Below are 14096 nucleotides of genomic sequence, written 5' to 3' on the forward strand. Positions count from 1 at the left end.
TGCTCTCATTATTCTTGACATAATACATATTTTTTCACATTTTTTCACCCAACAGGATTTCGTGCATCAACTTCCTTTTACGAAAACACATTCGAGGCCTTTAGCATGCATGCAAACTGACGAAACTTGGCACTTATGTTTGAAGTTGTGAGCATTTCTATTAGTATCACAGTTGGGCTCGGGCGTGGCATTTTGGCTCTATAGCGCCCCCTAATTACTTTTAGCATTTATAAAGTGCCATGAGTGCTCAAAAACTTTTGCACATGTATTAGAAGTGGCATCCATGTCAGTTGCCCTCTGGTAAATGTATTCCTGCAATAATATTTCACTTATATAGTATTGTCTAATGGCAATAACACATAGTTCATCAAATATATACACAATTTCTAATAAGTCATTTCCCGCGCCACATACTGCAAACAGGAAATAATATTTTACAAATTCACACAGTGTCTGATAATCTTGATAATCTCCAGAAGTAATACCACGGCTGCCACTCCCTCCGACACACACAAGGTGCAAGGGCCGGTTCATCGCTGGTTGCAGCTAAAAAAAACATTTTGCCTGTTCAGACTGCTTCTTTGTTGCCAAATGTAAGTTTAGTTGATGACTGTTTCTAGTAAAATTAAAAGCGTAATAAATAAATAAACTGGATTTTTACGCCTATTTCCACTTTCATTCAAATACAAATTAAATAATTTTGGTGCCTCAGCAAATACAAATATAGATACAAATACAAATACTGGGCTCTCTGCACATTCCTACCACCTACATTTTAACACAAATATCTTGTCGTTATTTTAGTTTTAATGAATTTGTGGGGAATTATCGATTATTTTGCATCATTGCACACTTTCCCAATATTAAGTGCAATATAAAGCTTCTGGTGTTCAAGGATTCTCCGTCAAATCTGAAAAAACAAATACAGGTAAAAGGCGTCTTTTCTATTATCATTAGCTAATTTAGTATTTTCTGTAATAATAGTGAGTTTACAATTTTTGCAATGCTTGTAATGTTAGCAATGCTATGGGAACACATCCTTTGTTTGATCATCATGTTTGATCATTTGAGCATTAGCATATAAAGTAACGTTAGCTAGCTCAGTGTCTGTCTATACTGTCTATATATTTTTATAAAACAATTATAATTCTGTTAGCGGAATTACTTTTCTCTTTTCTGTCAATCTTTGTGTGTATCTGTCTGTAGCTTCGTGTGCATATTGTCACTCCTAGAGAAAGCATGTGAATCACCTGGAGAGGTACAAAAACCTCAATTCACCTGCTGTGAAAAGGGGATCAACGTTAGAGGAAAACCCTTCGCCCAAGCAACTTAAATTGTGGGAAACCAAGAGAGTGTCACAGAAAAGTGTTGATGATGCCATCATTAACTTTTTCATTCAAGGTCTGCACCCTCTCAGTATTGTCGAACAGCAGGGTTTTAAAACTCTTGTGCATCCCCTACAACCAGATGTGGTTGTAATGTTTCATGGTACAGTGAAAAACAAAGTTAAGAAAGCAACACCAGAAAAGAAGAATAATCTAAAGCAGGGGTTGCCAACCTGTTTGAGACTGAGAGATATCTGAAGGGTAGAGAGTAATATGGAGGGCTAGTTGTTTGATATAATCTTCCTGAATAACATAAATTTGCTCAATTTACCTTTAAATAATTAATATTATGTATTTAATAAGTTACATGTTTTAGGAGACTGTCTGTCTATGTTCACAGATTACTGTAATTATTCCTCACAATCATTATTAATAATGTTTCACCAAGTGATCATAAGAAAACACACACACACACACACATATATATATATATATATATATATATATATATTTAAACATGCAAGTTTAATGATTTCTCATTCTGTTTCAACATTTGAAAGTCATATAATATCACCTTTGTCATATTTTTGTACAATGATATTAGAGTTTAAAGTTAAAGTTCCTAAACTCCTTTTTTGATGTTTCAAAAGAAAACATCTGTGAACACCTGATTGGTCTGTAAAGGTCTTTTAGTGGGAAGCTTGGTATTGCATACTATTCCCACGTCACCGCAATCAGGAGTATAACTTGAAACTGCAACTCTGATTTAGTCTTATAGATGTGCGTCAGTAAGGCATGTTCTGTGTTTGTTCTTAATGAAGTTCATATCAGAAAAAGCTGATTCACCCAGCTAGGTTGTACCAAAAAGACAGGCAACTTTCATAGCTGCTGTGCTTTGTAATTTTATGGGTCCACAAGACACCAAAAGTTTGATGAGCCCTGGTGGGCTTTGAGGTGAATGTCACTTTGTAACATGAGAATTTCCATCTCTACCTTACCGGCATCCAAGTTGAATGCTGCACTTAGTTGCTTAGCAGTGCATGCCATGTTCACTTGCATGAAAAGATTTGAAATGAATGACACACATGGCTCCAGCTTATCATAGTCACAGAGCCTGTCTTCAAACTCTTGCCCAAGTCTATGTATGAGTTGAGAGTACTTTTATGCAGCCCTGTCCAAGGCCCCAGATGCAGAGGCATTGTCATTCAGCAATGACTGCACAGAGGGAAAGTTCGCACTTTCTTTCTCTGTAAATGCACAGAGAAAATGTTCTTGGGTTTAAATGCATTTACAGCACTGATCATATCAGAGACAGTCCTGCCTTTGCCTTGCAGTTCACAGTTCAAATGGTTCAGTTTCCCAGTGATATTTGTTAGAAATACAAGGTCTAGTATCCTCTCAGTGTCCTGAACCAGCGAAGCATCCTCCTCTCTTCCATGACCTCTTTGATTTCACCCAAAAATGATTTTAAAAAGTTGCAAAACCCTTCACCTGGTGAGCCTTCAGATTTCAATGTGTAGTAACAGGTCACCATATTTAGCTGACAGCTCCTCCAACAGAACCTTGAATGACCTGTTGTTTAGGTTTCGAGCGGATGCTCTTTATGATCTTCACAACCAGAGTCGAGTCATTACGTGATCAAAGCCGATCACTTTTGCACATATCACCTGCTGCTGAGTGATGCAGTGGTAATGTAGAAATTTGTGGAAATCTGGGTCACCTTTCCATTACATGATGGTGTCAAAGCAACTTAAAGTTATAAATTATACATACATAATAAATTTATGTTTTTAAAATGTTATAAGCAATGTTAAAGTAGTTATTTTCCACATTCATGCAAGTGTTATTGAAAAAAAAGACAATTTAGGCCATTTTTAGACCAAACTCTACCAGTGACTTTTGTGATTTTTGGAACTTCCCTGCGGGCAACCAGGCGCTCAAGGGGCGCCATGTTGGCTACCATTGATCTAAAGGCTGCTATGAGTCAGATTGAGTTCATCGCTACCACTACTGATTGCTGGACAGTACACAAACGGAGTTTCATTGGTGTCACAGCACACTGGATAAAGCTTGAAACTCTGGAGAGATGCTCTGCTGCTCTAGCATGCAAACAACTCAAAGGATCACATACCTTTTCTGCACTCGCTGGTGCCATGAATGACATACTTACTGAGTACAACATCCGTGAGAAGAGTGTATGACTGATAATGGATCCAATTTTATAAAAGGATTTTGAGTCTATGGTGAGCTGGATGAAAACAATAATACAGAACCACTTGAGGGGCCAAGTCAAACAGGAGAAAGAGAGAACGGTGAAGAAGAAGAGGGGGGAAAACATTGTGGGTGTTGGGTTTATTGAAACTGGCACCATATTGGACGAAGATGATGGCCTAGAATACCAACTGCCAAAGCACCATCGCTGTGCCTGCCACCTTCTCAACCTGGTGTCAACATACAATACAATTTATAAGAGGCTCTCTCGTTCAGCGTTTTCAAAGTGTTGGACTCTGGAACAAGAGTGGTAAATCCACCACAGCTGCAGAGATAATCAAAGAAAAATGCAAACTCCAGCTCTTGAGGCCAAATAAGACAAGGTGGAATTCTTATCTTTTCCTGGCTGCGGAGAGGACTGTAAGGATCATGAGAGAACAAGGAGAAGAAGCCATTACAGCTGTGTGCAGTGAAGCTAAAAATTCCCATGTATGTACCAGTTTATTTTCAAAACTTATTGACTTCAAAATGAGGTCATCACCATGATATATATATACTCTAATTGATCACTTATTGATGTCCTCCTTTTAAAAATATAATAAAAATAAAAATAGTCTTAGTTATAGCTGTCGTGTTCCATCATGTAAACATGTATGACTTTTTATCGCCATTGATGTTTTTTTGTTTGTTTGTTTTGTTTTTTTGTTTTTTGACAGGTTCACTCCTGCTAAGCTAGTGATTCTCACAGGATATGTGAAGACCATGAGCCCATTGGCAAAGGACGTCAGTGTTCCTCGGGAAAGGGCCAGTGTGTAGATGGGATGGCTGGTACCTACAGTAACACGACTCAAGGATAAACTCCGGTACCTTCATATTTCCTCTAAGTTCTTTGGGCCTTTGCTGGATGTTCTTCAAGCAGGACTTGAAAGGCATTGTGGACAGATGCTTGCTGATCCAGAGCTAATTGCTGCTGCCATTCTAGTCCCCAAGTTCAGGACATGCTGGGCAAGTGAGAGGGCATCCTAAAACTTGGCAAGTGTTGCACCTGTTTGCTGTATGCTTTACATTTATTGAAGATAATGGAGGAAACTTAGGCATTTGAAGTATCCATAACATACTGAGCAATTGTTTTTCATGCAATAAAAAGTAAAAAAAAAAGTCACACTCACTTGTTCAAACAAAATGACAATCCTATGCTAAACCTCATGTTTTGTGTATCAAAAATTATTTCACAAAACATTTTAGAATTAAAATATTGTAATCTAATTGCATGATCTAATTTTTTAATCTAGGTATTACAAAGGTGATGTTTATGGGGGAAAATGGTGAAATCCTTCTTTGGTTTTGTATTCCATAGGCCTTGACTACATCAAAAGCCAACTGAAGGAGCAACCTTTGGTGCATCCAGGTGACATTTCCCATTCTTCAGAGGACTTCTATTCTCCCATCAAGCAGTGCAATGCTCATGAAAACATCAAGCAGCTAGAGTCCTACCTCGCCTGCCCAGCTGATACCATGGATGTCCTGAAATCTTTCCCAGCAGTGTGCAATTTGTTTCTGAAGCTCAGCACACCGCTATCAAGACTTTTTAATACTGCAGGACTGATTTTTAGACCTAAAAAGGCACACCTTGATTCAAAGAACTTCCAGCTTCTGCTGAGGCTCAACAAAAGATTTTGGTAGTCCTGATGAGGGAATTTCTAACAAGAATTTAAGGCTTAATTAGAACTGAATGTGTTCTCGTGTTCATCAAAATGTTTCGAATTCTGTTACTGACATCAAAAACTGATTTACACATTGGAGCGAAGATAATGTTCATTATTTTCAGCATATTGTTTTTTTATTTTGTTTGAAGTTAGAATGTTTTAAGTTTAATAGTCTTAGAATTATATTAATATAATGTGAGGTTCAGTTAGCTTTGCACAGTAACAGCCAGTAGAAATGTCCCTCAGAGGGATACTTTTTTTTTCTTCAAGTACATTTCAGAACCTGTACTTTTTCACTTTCACTTGAGTAAAGAAGTTGAATCAGTAGTTCTACTTTTACCAGTCTTTTTTTACACAAGTATCTGAACCTCTACTTGAGTAAAGAATGTGTAGTTGATCATTCACTCACCTGTTCACTGAAATACTGTTCACTGTTCACTCAACTGAGAGTAATGTTAAATCCACAGCACTTGATAATGTTACATTATCTTACATTTTAATAAATATGGTTATGAAGCCTGCATGTTTTCCTTGTTTGTCCAGCTGTTTTGTTGCTGCTTCTTGTCTAATTCTCAGTGGATTGTAGATGAATTCATTCCATAAATCTGTTCCTTCCAAGAAGCACTAACATCAGATAACATTACTAACAGAGACAGAATATTACTGGATGCAAAATGTTTCTTATGAACAGCAGTGCAACAGGTCAAACAGCTAAATCAACTTCTGAACAAGAGATATTATTGGCAGGTGGGGGAGACTGTTTTACTAATCAGGAGCTACAGTGTGTGTGTTTCAGTGGAGGCATGCAGAGGCATGCTGAATAATACTTAAAACCACAATTTGTTCATTTGTCCGTTCATCCACATCCAACAATCACATTATCATCTTTTTTTAATTTGTTGCTGATGACAGTTTGTGATAATTCTTGTTTCCAAGAGTTACTTAAAATTTAGTTTTAGTCTTGTTTTAGTTGTGAAAAAAAGGTCAAGGAATATTTTTCATTTTTGTTTTACTTGGTGCCAAACTGTGACAGACGAGTTAAAGGTACCCTGTGGAGTTTTTGACCACTTACAGCACTATGGAGTGTTGCTTTTCAAACTGGCTCCCTGCTTGTTGATATCTCCTTCATCCTTCTGAGATGAATTGGTATTGGATTAAGGAGGACTTAGAATATATCCTTGGTCTTATGTTTACAGAGGCTGGTTTTGGTGCCTTCCTCTCAGTGAAAATGCGCAGTTAGGAAAATCTTGCAGCACTAAGCCTCTCCAGCATGACATCTTGCAATTGGATGCAATATGGAGAAAACTCTACCCTGCTTAGTAAAGTCTACATAAATACAGGATGCAAGTAGTTCTACTTCTTTCACCAGGGTTTACAGATATTGCAAGATACTGAGGATGCAAGGTACAGTACTGAGACTTACTGTACAACACCATCCATTGTAGAGATACCTAAATAATGAGGTATTGATTGTTTGATGTGAATCATTGCCAAATAGGCCTTTCGTCACTTAAGGGAGATTCGATACATGCATCCTCTTGACTGCAAACAATCTCAAGGACTATGATTGATAAAGACATTTTTCTATATAGAAGATCAGCTCAAATAATTTACTTTTAGGGGACAGCACTTCAAAAGCCATTACCATGAAGTGGTTGTATTTATCCCGATGTGAAATAGCAGCTACTCTATCACCTCTTACATTTTTACGACAGGGGCTCCCTTTCATAATCTCAGCTCTGCTCTAATGTGTTGCCCTAATCAGCCTTAAATTGTCATCTTGGTTTGATTTAACTCGGCCATAATGAGAAATCTGCCTTTAGAATGACAGTAGCCATCCATTTATCCTTTCCATCTATCTTAGTGTGGCCTCTCAGCACCTCCCCCGGACTGTCCAAATTGAAGCTCGAAGAGACAGCAGGGCTGGATTGTGTGATGACAAAAAATATATATTTTTTCCTGGACGGAATATTAGGTTTTTCAGTAGGCTTATGAAAGAGTGGGGAGATTATTTGAAAAGTTTAATTCAAAGGGTTCTTTGAAAAAGACCACTAATGGGCTTTGGTGAAAAAATATATTTATGAATTTTGTGACCGTGTTGATTTGATGGAAGCACAGAGTGGGGGCAAAGTCTAAATGGATCATTTGCACAAGGAGACAGGCCTTTGTGCTCACCAAGCATCACTCAATCTCCATTCCCTTCATGTCTGCAAGCGATTATCGAAGAATAGAAGTAAAATGAAAGCAGACCTATTTCCATTTAGGCTTTGTGTGGTTGGTGACATGTTTGTTAGGTCTTTGTTGTGCTTTAATGGGAATATGCCACAGAGTCTTGGTGTAGAACAGCACCTCAGATCTCAGTTGTTTTTCTCATGTCACAATGCATTACTTTTACTTTGCCTTTTCTGCTGTTCTGACACATGTTTCACCCTACTTGGATGTCAATCAAGGAACAGTGGAGCGATTCCCACTTGGATTACTGCTCCGCGGGTGTATATGTATTTATTTGTTAGTGTATGGGTTTGTAAATTCATTTGAGAGAGAACAATTTGCATAATTCTTTTCTTTACGCTCGCATGTTTAGGCACACAAGTGGCACTTGAATGACTGCTGCAAATGCTTTTTGTGCTCATGCTGCTGCTGCTTGTGTTGCATTCAGAAGGGTTACATATGCAAGCTGACAACCAATGGATTCATTAGCGTTCTGTTTTTGGATGTGTCAGCAGCAGCCTGCTCTCCATATCAAAAACATTCCAAATAGGAAAGAAACCTTCATATTACCTCCAGTATTTGTCCTGTTATAGAAACAAATGCTATATAAAGAGAGAGAAAAACACACATTGCATACAGGTTAAAGTTTTACACGAACCTATTCCAGTCTTAAAATATTTTGCATATTTGTTACTGTAATTTTGAGCCCTAACAGCTGCAAGTTCTTGCTCTGTACTCATAGTATCAGGGATGGTTTGGAAAAAGACTTGGGGTAGACAAGTATCCCAGCATACATTTCACATCAACCGGGCGATGGTGGAGGACTACCAAACCCAAAACTATAAGCTTCATGCCACAACTTTTGTGTCAAACGTAATATTTAGGCAAGATATCGACAGTTTAGATTTAGACTATGTGGTCAATTTGTCAAACTAATATCAGGCGAGACTAGCTGGGCTTCTCAGGAGCTAGCAGACTGGTTCCCAAGATGACAGACTGAATGTAACAATTGCACTGATGTCTCAGTAGCATTTGAAACATAAGATATACTTCCTTTGAGAAGATAACATAAACAGAGGCTAAATTTAATGTTTGTTGCCGCCAAATTAGTTTAGCTGTAGGTAAAGTTGAAGATGATGCTTTTATTGGGCAGTTGCAAATTGAGAAAGGCCTCATGTATCTTATCATAATGGATTTCAAATATTAAATCACTGTGACTTTATCTCATTGTTTAGCTTGTATCTTATTTAAAATAGTCAAACTTGCATGCATTTAGAATATTTTCTGAGTTGATGATTGCACTTTGTCTAAATCACTGCTAATTTATAGAACAATCAGCCAAACTTTAACTAACCATTTACAAAAAAATCTGATGTGTATGGAATAAATTTCAGAGTATTTGCAATACATTCATTAAAATACAAAAACATAATGATTGTTTGCTTAGTGCGTTTCATGTAGTTTGTTTAAAAACAGGCTACAAAGCTGAAATCCACATATCCACTTATCCACTGCCGACTGGTCATTAGGGGCACAGCCCCACCTGCTGTCACCAGAAAGAACTGTGCAAACAAATGATGTTATCAATTTTCAAATTTTTATCTGCTGTAATTTATCATCTATGAATATAGAATCTTCATAAATTGCATTATATAATTTGTGTCAGGATTTTAGTTCATTTTTAATTGTTCCCTGCCTTGCTGCTTCAGACTGCGTTTTCCTGTTTCGTGTCCACAGTGGGCCTACGGTGGCCGACGTGAATGTGGGGCTAGCCCATGGATGTATAATCAGAGCTGGATAGAGCACCACTGCTCAGCCTTGCAGCCAATTTTTCCCAGTGGCCTCTTGCAGTATTGCAGCGAAAAATCTCCCTGCGGCCCAAAAGGATTTTCCCCATAGACCACCATTGTAAAAGAGACGCCTGTAAAACTGTTTACAGGACCCCTCGAACTGCAAACAACGTCAATTATGACTGTTTCTGTTATGAACTTTTGATCCATTTAGGTTTTATGTATGTAAAACTTTCCTCAAGCCGAGAAAAGCGATTTTAAAATCCGTTACATCACAATGTAACGTCTATGAACTGAGCAGAGGCTCGCGGGCGGGGCCAGCGGGGGAAACACTACTGCGCATATTCAGTGGGCCGCACAACGCGGAAGCAAACCCGGAAGCTGGAAACTCATGCGCCAGGCAAACAATTCCTACAGGACTGAATGGACGCCATTTTTAGTCCGGTATCCAGCTCTTAGCTAACGCCAGCTAACTTGAAAAAAATAAAGTGGATTTCATACTCGAGCACAGGGTATAAACCCTTTATTTGGAGGAGAAACTGGAATTAAAGCGCCTCGGAGCCCACCAGCCACGGAATACTGTCATTACTCAAAGTGCTGGTAAAATTAACCGCGGGTTTAACGCGGTGAAGTTCGCCCAGAGGAAAAACCGCCATGCGGCCCTTTTCTGAGCCATCAGATGGTGAGTGAAAGTGTTATTTATCATCCTGCCTTCCTGGTTCTGGTTCGTGCATTGGCCATATTATTGTGCTTGATCGAATCGATTGCTATAGATGGTGACGAGTGTCAGTGTGTCCATGCTTATCTATTGAGGTTGTTGTCATAAAGTTGTCACAGAATGGGTTAGTATCCTTTAAAAGTTTTCTTTGCACTTCGTTGTGGTGTTGAGCTATTTGCTGTTCGCTTATGGCCCTTTAGGCTCATTTGTTCTGAGCTCGGCTGTGTCGGTTTATGACGATAGATTGGGCAATATTAGCCAGAGGCTTCAGTGATGCGGTCAGGCGCCTCGTTACTGACTGCATCACTGTTGTGACTCAGCTAGCCAACTTGAGCTAATGCTTTCGAGAATCGTGGCAAACTGAATAAATACCTCACATATAAACACAAAACCGCTTTGCTAGCTCAATCTTGTTGTGACTAAGACATCCATTGAAATTTTTTTTTTCCACGGACAGATTTAGCTGCTACGTCCGCAAACTTCACATACATTTTTAAGCTAGCTGCGCCGTGTCACAGCACAGCTGATGGAGGATGTCGGAGTGGAAGCTGAGATATACTCTCAACTGAAGGGTGGTTAAGTTTTGCTGTGTATGGGGGTGCCAGGTAACGACACAGAATGGTGAAGGGTTCGGGTTTTTCAGTGTGTGTGAGGGTGTAACTCGTCTCACAGTCTCGGAGTTCAATCCACTCGGTAAAGGGTCCGTTTTGTTTTCCCCACAACCCCAAACCAGTTCAGTTCAATCCAGTTTCCTAAACATAAAAAAAGACAACTCACTGCAGATCCCCACAAAACAAAACAAAAGAAAAGCAACTAGCAAAGCAACACAGTACATAAAATAAAGCCAGCAGAAACGTCAGATAGGTTGTACCACCGTGTTTAACTGTATATTTTCAAACGTTACAGTTACGACTGAAAATGACAACAGAAAAAAACAAGTTTGCCAAGTTCACATGTATTCGCAATTCAAATTAACCACCAGTCGTCTACCCAAAAGTGACTGTTGTGAGCACGACGTCCCGGCCTGTAATTCTTATGAATGGCGAAGTAATATTTTTAGTGATGAGGCTTTTTTCATTTGAGCACGGCTAGGTGTGCTGTCATGCTGATTTGAGCACGTTCTAAATGTCTAGTTGACCAATCAGATTGCTTGGTTGGAACTACCTGTTGTATAATTTAGGCTTGTGACAGTGGTAATGTAACTTGTGTAACTGCTCTCTCTCTCACTCACACATTCACTCACTCACTCAAACACACACACACTCTCTCTCTCTCATTCATTCACTCACTCACTCACACACACACTCTCTCTCTCTCTTCCTCTGTATATGTGTACAAGACCTACTAGAAGCAGCCACTGTGTTATTAAGTGTTTTGTGGAGCCATGCATGGACCCATAACATGTTTAAAAAAAACACATCAGTAGCAAGAGCAAGTGCTATAGTTTTCCTGGTATTTATTGAAGTAGTTGGTGCCCCACCAATTTTTTACATGTAAAAGCGCCACTGCACATATCCACATATGGTTTGAATATATTTATTATTATATCAATCTAAGTGTAGTTTGAGATGCTCTCCATTACCTTCTTTATAGAAAATGGATGGACTTGTTATAATTGATCATGCTAATGTGTTTTACTTCACCCACTACACTAAATAATGTATTTATAGTGTCATTACCTATTTCAGAATTAGGTTTATTCACCAAGTAGCAAGTACAAGGAATTCAGTATTGTCTGGATCTCAACAAAAAGCGCAATAAAAATGAACATTAAACAATAAACACAACAATAACAAAGGCCTTTACACACTGAGGGCATTTTTTTCATGCCGGTATAAATAGTTTTGATTATATTAGGCGAGTATTTCACATTTTCATGCCGTTTATTTGTCACGTCCCCGGTGTGTCAAGGCCTTAAGAAAGTGACAGTAAATAAGGAAGATTCTGTGTAGTGGGGATGTGCATGCATATTGACAAAATAAAACTGTGTGCAAAAAAGCAGAATATAAATAGAAGTATAAATATAAAGTATAAATAAGCTGTGTGTGTATTAACAGGATACATATGTCGGCTACAGTTCATAATTTTTAAAAAATCTATATAGTGTACATCTACCCAGTGTAGAACAGACGAAGACACAATATGAATTTGAATGCGATATGGGACGAAGTGGAGTTTGTATGTTTACAATCTTTTACTGTCCTTAAAGATGGCCTGGAGAAAGAAGGAACGACAGAGCGACACCTGGACAGGTGGAGGTTTTGACTGTGGCCTCGCATGGCTGCCATCCAGTTTATATGGAAAAATATAGAGGCAGAGTTTGGAATCCTACAATGCGGATCTTATCCCATACTGGACTGCTGTTTAATTCAGGTTTGATAGAAGCGGAGGACTAATGCTCGTGAATGTAAAATGCAGCATTTTCTCTTGATTTATCACCTGATTTAACACAAACAGATATATGGTATGAAGTGATTTACTGGCGATTCATTGGTGCGTATAGAGAGAATGCTGCCTTTTACTATCTGCTGCAGCTGATAAATAATTGTTCTGAGTAAATCCAATATTGACACAGGTGTGAAATTATGCCTACATACCCTTTTTGCCATGTGCACTAGATATCTAGCATGTGTGTTTGTGTGTAGGCAAACAAGATTAATAAATTGCGTATAGCAGCATCAGGGAGGGAATGCCTTCAGTGCACGGCAGCCCATGAGCCTGCACGGTTTAAAACTGTTCCTAGGTGATACCTTAATAACCTTTTATTTCAGTCATTTGAATACAATAATTGCGCGGTGGTCTTTAGTAGAAAATCATAATTCTTTGTAAGTCAAGCCAACCAGAAATCCTCTAGGTATGAGTTGATTTGATGGGAAAGAGGTCAGTCACTTTTCATCCCCAGCCCGGGGCATCAACATAAAACTGTGAAATGGACTGGGAATCACTGGCAAGCAAACATGTGGCGAATACTACACATCAATTTGTTGTTTTGAAGGCGTGATTACCAGGAGAGTTCATGCTCATCAGTTTGTCTCTCATCCATGTTCCGTTGAAGCAAATAAAACACTGCAGCCTCTGATTGATGTACTCTTCATACGGCTCACAGAGCGGCGGTCTGATTGATAATGTGTGTTTGCTTGATGCGTCTCAGAGATGGCGAGGATACTTGTGTGGATGGAGGACGAGGTGCGACGACCCACTCACCTCCGACAGCTGTGACTGCTGTGCAGGACGAGGAGATTAGTTTTGTTTCCTTCTGGCTGTTGATAGAGATTGGTTAAAGGATCATACGCTTGTCATTGCACCTTTTTAAAAAAACTTAATAGCTGTAACTTAGGTTTGCCCCTGCTATTGGAATGATCAGATCGTTTCACATTATTTGTAATTATTGAAAGCTTTTGTGTGTGTGTGTTCCATTTTTCAACAATAGCATAACCTACGAGGGCTCTACATTCTTTAGCTCAATTATAGCTATTGATAAATGTGTCCTTGTCTTGTCTAGCCTGACATACATACACCACTCTACCTGCAGCAAGGTTACTCTGTTACATCATGTCTTTATTGCACCCTTTCACTCAATGCATTTTTAAGGTGTGTTTAGACTGAATAGAAAGCAAATTTTAGAGGCAGTGCAGCACAAAGTCTGTTGAAGCTGCACAAATTGTGGCAAAGACACATCCACATTAGTCTGTGTGTTTAAACTTCAACAAAAAAATATGCTTTTTACAAAAAATTGTAGCAAATAAAGGCAGACTGCACAAATAGTTTAATTTGAGGAGGAAAGAAATCAGATAAATGAGGCAAAAAATTGCTTTGTGTTCACTTTTAACACATCTGTAGGCACCGAACAAGTCATTCATTGCAGTACAGAGATAGCGAGAGAGAGAGTGTTTTACTTAAAAACTGGAAAACTTTTGTAAGCTGTCAGGTCTCTGGCTGGTCAAGCTACAGCCAAAGTTTCAGGCCAGCGCAGTGCAAACTCTACCCTGGAGGCAAAATTCAGAAATCATTTCAAATATGCAAATAGGCTGAGAAACTTAAAGCAAGTAGTAAATGTAGTTGGTAAATAAGCATCCACCATGTGCAAAAACTGTTATTTTACATTTTTAAATATTGCACAGCATTAATTTGCCCC

General features: G+C 38.7%; 1 protein-coding gene across 11 annotated transcripts in view; it reads left to right on the top strand.

Moving 5' to 3' along the window:
- The window catches only part of LOC121900143 (inactive N-acetylated-alpha-linked acidic dipeptidase-like protein 2), a 651762-nt gene that overhangs the window by 55307 nt on the left and 582359 nt on the right, over nt 1-14096 (top strand). For 2 of the 11 annotated variants that reach the window (XM_042416178.1, XM_042416177.1), the window contains exon 1: nt 9634-9925. The exons of the other annotated variants lie outside the window; for them this stretch is intronic. The gene's annotated coding sequence lies outside the window, so the exon portion shown is untranslated. Of the gene's footprint in view, nt 1-9633; nt 9926-14096 lie in introns of those variants that run through there. 11 annotated transcript variants of the gene reach the window in all.

Source organism: Thunnus maccoyii, chromosome 7, assembly GCF_910596095.1.
Source record: "Thunnus maccoyii chromosome 7, fThuMac1.1, whole genome shotgun sequence".
NCBI classification, from domain to species: domain Eukaryota; kingdom Metazoa; phylum Chordata; class Actinopteri; order Scombriformes; family Scombridae; genus Thunnus; species Thunnus maccoyii.